At 38.7% G+C, this 6,000-nt stretch overlaps 1 protein-coding gene across 6 annotated transcripts in view; it reads right to left on the bottom strand.

Moving 5' to 3' along the window:
- CNOT4 (CCR4-NOT transcription complex subunit 4) overlaps nucleotides 1-5,709 on the bottom strand; it is a 144,966-nt gene extending 139,257 nt beyond the window's left edge. For all 6 annotated transcript variants that reach the window (XM_028106273.2, XM_028106271.2, XM_028106272.2 and 3 more), the window contains exon 1: nucleotides 5,504-5,709. The gene's annotated coding sequence lies outside the window, so the exon portion shown is untranslated. The remainder of the gene's footprint in view (nucleotides 1-5,503) is intronic.
- Nucleotides 5,710-6,000: the final 291 nt, after the last annotated feature.

Here is a 6,000-nt window from a genome sequence, read left to right on the forward strand (position 1 = left end):
TAAAATTTTTCACATTATTTTTTAAAAAGTACTAATAATGTCTTTACTTCATTTTAAATGACAAAACCGAAATATATTATAACATTTTCTTTACTCAACAAATACCTAGGTCCCAATTCAGAGTAAGAAAAAAATTTCTGGAAAGATCTAATTTGACAGGGAACTTGCAGCATCCTAATTCTAAGAATAAAAATCAGTTAAAGGAAAAAAATGGGATCAAAATCGGAGGGGTTCTCTATCAAAAGAATAATTAATCTTACTACCAAAAGCAATACTGTTTACATTTCAAATTTTCATTCAATCACAGCATTCACAAAAAGGTCCACCCAAACCTCAAAAAATAAAAAACATCAGGAAAAAATCATAAGCATACAAAAGGTAGGGAAAAAAAGTTGCTACAATCAATGTTCAATAACACAAGTCAGCCAGTATTATTTCAGGAAGCTCACAATCTGAAGACACCTACTGCCCTCAACAGGGAATGAATTAGAAGGTTCTTAAATAATCAGAAAAATTAGCACTTCCTCTTTATTCCAAAGACTGAAAAACATGGTTAAGAAATTTCAGATATTTGGCTTAATGACAATGTATCTGTTTGTAGCTGCTAAGGAACGCTCCACCCCTCCGATACTTCAGTCTATAGCTACTTTTAAAATTTCAATCAGTATTTTCCCTACAACATCATTCATTAACTTCTTCCAAAAGCAGGAATGCAACACCAGCTACCTTTAAATGCTGGCATTTTATTCTTCTAATTACACTGCTTATTTTGCCCTGACTTATTTTTTTTCCAGACTGGTTTTAGAAATAAAACAATATGATTATTTTGATTTTCCCTCCCCATACTGTCTCTGAACACTCAAGAGGTAAGACTTTAGTTGCCATACCTAAAAAAAATATTTGTTTTTGAAACGATATCTGACACATAAACAAATAACAAGGTTTATCCTCATAGCAACGTATCATCTCCTCATCACCCAATGCAATTAAAGTTTAAAACAGGACAACACTCTTGCATAAACAGAGTTTAGTAAGAACGAAACCTTCCTCACAAATACAGTTCTTAGGAGAAAAATAAACTCATCCTCAAATTCCCTTGTACTTGTACTATCTTGAAAATTAACTTTTTCTAGCAAGTACAAGTAATCATCATTTTTTTGGTAGCATCGATGTTCTCCCCTTATGAAAAAAAAAAAATGCTATGGGAAAGCTAATCCAAGGGCCAAAACAGTGTTTAAATTTTCTCTTCCATAAACTAATTTCTGATTAAAAAGTAAAAGAATTATACCATGAAAAAGAAATGTGACAAAACCCACTGAATTATATTACTACATTTAAAAAAGTTAACACTGGGCGCCTGGGTGGCTCAGTTGGTTAAGCGACTGCCGTCAGCTCAGGTCATGATCCTGGAGTCCCGGGATCGAGTCCCACATCGGGCTCTCTGATCAGCAGGGAGTCTGCTTCTCCCTCTGACCCTCCCCCTTCTCATGCTCTCTGTCTCTCATTCTCTCTCTCTCAAATAAATAAATAAAATCTTTAAAAAAATAAAAAATAAAAAAGTTAACACTTACCACACACTCTTTTCTAATAAAGACCACATAATAAGATTAAAAGCAATTTGGAAAAAAGTTCTTTCAGAAAACCACTAAATATGTGATTAAAAAGCCCCACTTATCTTCTTTCTTTGCATCACTACATGATTGAGTAAATTATGCCATCTTTATAATTTGTATAATCTCAACTTCCAAGAAAAAAATATTTAGAACTATCTTTAGGTGGGGCGCCTGGGTGGCTCAGTTGGTTGGACGACTGCTTTCGGCTCAGGTCATGATCCTGGAGTCCCGGGATCGAGTCCCGCATCGGGCTCCCCGCTCGGCAGGGAGTCTGCTTCTCCCTCTGACCCTCCTCCCTCTCATACTCTCTGTCTCTCTTTCTCTCTCTCTCAAATAAATAAAATCTTAAAAAAAAAAGAACTATCTTTAGGATACCAAGGATATTAACATATTGACACATTTTATATATAAGAATGGGCATTTGCAGATTTTTCTTAGTATCTCTTAAGTACATAAAATTTTTTAAACCTCAGAATGTGTTGTTTTATCCAATACATGCTATTCCAGTGGGATAAAAACCATTTACAAGCTCCACTTAGATTAAGAAATCCTTTGAGAATAGTATGTGGTACATTCTAGTTATACTACTTCTAGAACACGAAAAATCTCTATAACCTATTTCCCTACTGTTTTTCTTTGGAACCACCTGAGCTAAATGTATCTTCCTTCACAAAATGTCAAGACTACACTTAATGACAGAAAGCTAACTGAATTTTCAGCAGAGGCTGAAGTTTTAACAAATTAAAACTTTCTATTTCACTTCAATGGTCTATAAAAATAATAACATGAATTGAAATAGATTCAATTGAGTATTATTTGCAGGTACAAGACACACGTGCACACACACAGTAAAATGAAGAGTGTAGCTTCATCTTAAAACCAGAAGTAGGGAAGAAAAGGGAAGCCTTGAGAAAATGTTTTCTTCGTTCTCTTAAGCCATTTAAAATCATTTTTAAAATAAAATTCCCCTAATGAAAGAAGTTCATCCTTAAGCAACACTCTCCTTTACAAAGCAACGAGTTGAAAGTTATTGCCAGTGAAGCTGAAGGACAGTACAAAATTTTCTTTTCCTGCATTTTGTGATTTGATTATTAACTATCTCATCCTAATAAAATTAAAGACCTGTCTATGCAATTTTATGGAAACAAATTTTATATAATAAGTTAATTTAAAATAAGTTAATTTAAAGTAACTTTAAAGTAAACCTTCCTATAGAAATCATCTATTCATCTAAAGAATTCAACTATTGAACCTGGCAGAAAGTATTCCAATCTATCATAAAAAAGAACAAACCAAATCCACGGAAGTATGAAGTTGCAATGTTCTTCAAGTTATATCTAAAAACTTAAATGATACAAAAACATTCTGAAATTACAGCTCCCACTTTATCAAAATGTCAAAAAAAATTTAAATACCTCCTTCAAATGTACTAAAGATCCCAAAGTAAATTCATTTTGACTTTAAAGTGCAGAAACTAAGAATCTAATGATTGCAAAAGTGTAGAGTGAAGAAAATTACTTGAGAATATATTTAGTGAGCTAAAATATCTTTACAAAAGATGTATTAAAATCATTTACACTTTTCTGCCCAACAGTCCTCTCCTAGAACACACTGCTTACAAATCAGCCAAGTATGACTGCCAAGGGTTTCCTAAACCTGTGTAGTTGGTATTATTTGCAGGTACAAAGTGGAAAGCTTCTCCACCAGTGTATGACAAAAGAAAACGACAGATGCTTTTACTTAGAGTTGAAGACCAATTGTATTAAACATGTTTCTACTGATAAACTAAATATAAGTAATTTTTTAAAGAAAAACCTCAAGTTATACCTCAGGACAAGTCTTGCTATAGAAATTGCTTACAAGTCTCAAAGAGTAGGGATTTATTTAGTTTCCCCAAATTGGGGCTTAAGTGGCTAAAAGAAGAAGGAAATTTTATAAACAGCTTTTCTAACCTTGGTTTATATTTGATAAAGCAGATCATTTATCACAATCAAGTAAATAGAATGCCAAATGAAGATTCCTCAAGTATTACAGATAAAATTTATAAAAATCAAAATACAGCAATGTGAAAAAGTGATTAAAAGGGTAACTGTATGTATTTGTATTTACACTTAAGGTATTATTACTCTTGCAAGAGGTATACTGATGCATGAAATTGCTACTGTGACTTTTAACATTTTTACATATAACACAGTGTCTTATTTATGTTTAAAGTTGAAATGCTGAAATATACGTATCTGATCTATGTAATCCTGTTTGTTTTTCTGATAATTCTTTATTTCACACTGGTGTGATTACAGGCTCCTCATACCATTAGTCAGGGCATTTCAATTTTGCTTTCATCAAAAAATGGACATCGTCAGCCACCCCTTGCTCCTAGTTTTCTGCTTTTTAATGTAGATAATAATGACAGTGAGTGCCAACAAATGCATACAAGAGCACAGCTTTGTCATTTCTTTTCCCAACCCCCTTCTTTTCTGTGGAAAAAAATGGGGATTTACTTTTGGAGGAAAAAAAAAAATTCATTTTCCTTTTGCATACATACCTAATGAATTTTCGAGAGAAGACAATTTGTTAAAAGAGAGAACTTCCCAAATCCAAAAATACTAAGTAAGTCTGATATTGGCTGGAAAGGAAATTTCCACCCGAACCATAAATGTGTCATCAATTAAGCCGATCCTCAATATAACTCAGTCAATAATCAATTTTCAATATGGAAAGGATCTGTAACCCACATATAACCAGCAGATTAATAAAAATCTCATATTTTCTTGTGGAGTTCACAGATTAATTTGGTTGTATGCCAGATTTATCTTATTTTGAAACGCCTAGGCTAATATTTGTTGGTATAATCAGAGTTCACATTAAGTGTCCCGGGGAAAGGTAATTAAGTAGAATGCTTAGTAGCAGGGAGAAGCCAGTCAAAAATAGAAGGGAAGGGGGGGGAACCACCACACAAAAAACCCCCACGTCCCAACAGAGCGAAAAATCCACAAATAGATCCCTGAAAGCCAAAAGAAAACGTTCTTCTCCCGAGGAGCCTGAATAAATGATCTCCACTCATAACGTTTAAGAGTATCCTACCTCACTCAATTCACTTCCCAACTTGACTTTTCAGGGGCCAACACGGGGCATCCCTTTTTTTCTGGAAGTGTATGTTGAAAGAATCTGGATAGAAAAGACGGAAGGAACAGACAATTCCCAAGAAAGCTGGGAAACAGGTGGGTTAGAACGAGCAGCCGCATAATCTAGATACTTAAGGGGCAGCTTTTAAAATGACAGATGTGGTTAAAGGAACGACTGCAAATCGGAAGAAGCGCCAGTGTGGCCGATAGAGTAGGGGCTGATTGCAAGCACCGGAGGGGGGCAAAGGCTAACTCCAGAGTGGTAGCAGTGGAGCAAAAAACAAACAGTAGGACGAGTGGGCAATGAGTAGTGGGACTGATGAGCAGCAGCAACTCGGGTCAGAGTGGAAGGGATGGCTTGGGTCTAGGGAGACCGGGACAAGGACGTCAGGGAGGGGAAAGAGGGCTGGGGAAACAAGGGAGTACTGAGACCCAAGATTTCTGCCCCTACAGAAACGTAGGGGAGAGAGCTGGAGACGAGAATCCGCCTCGGCTCCCCAATTGAGGAAATTTTCCAAGGAGTCGGTGCTCGCCGCCGCGCCGCCTTCTGCCCGGCTCCCTTTTCCTGGTGGTAAACTGCTGTGGCGTAGAGGGGAGAGGGAAGAAGAAGAGGAGGAGGAGGAAGACCAAGAAGGAGGAGGGTGAAGATGAGGCGGGGGGTGGGGAGAAAGGGGGGTGCGGCCTGCACAGTCCCAGCGAAGCCTCCGCTCTCTCGTAGCCGGTCAGCCCCGGGTTTCCCGTAAGCCCAGCCCCGCATACACTCACCCGCCTGCCTTGCCTCGCTTTTCCCTTAGCCGACTCCACGCGCTGCCGCGTCCTCACAAGAGACCACTGAACGAGTGTCGGGGGAAAAACTCTCAGAACCGGGCCTGATTGCTTCAGCGAGTCCGACCTTTACGGCTGAGATACAGACTCTCAGTTTTCGGTGGGTTCCACAGCCAGACGGGCCACCATCTTACATTAGGGTAAGACTCCTCCGGCCTCCGGTGCGCAGGCGCACGCCGATCCGGCCGGGAGGGGCGGGGGAGGAGCAGGAGGAGAGGCGGGCGGTCGCTCCCGCAGCACCCTGGGAATTATAGTCCGCGGAGGATAACCGCCCAGCTGCAAGCCGGGAGTTGAAGTTCTCGCTCGGAGGGCGGACGGGATCGCGCGCCTCACGTGGCAGCTAGATTCCTGCCTTTCTTCGTGTTTTGCTTCGTTCTCTGTCCGCCTGTGAAGCTCCGCTGTCATTTGGTCGACGGTCTTCGTTGGCTGCTCCGTTT

This window comes from Eumetopias jubatus, unplaced genomic scaffold (genome assembly GCF_037043125.1).
Source record: "Eumetopias jubatus isolate StellerSeaLion01/CBP00866 unplaced genomic scaffold, mEumJub1_p1.0 scaffold_14, whole genome shotgun sequence".
In the NCBI taxonomy this organism is placed as follows: domain Eukaryota; kingdom Metazoa; phylum Chordata; class Mammalia; order Carnivora; family Otariidae; genus Eumetopias; species Eumetopias jubatus.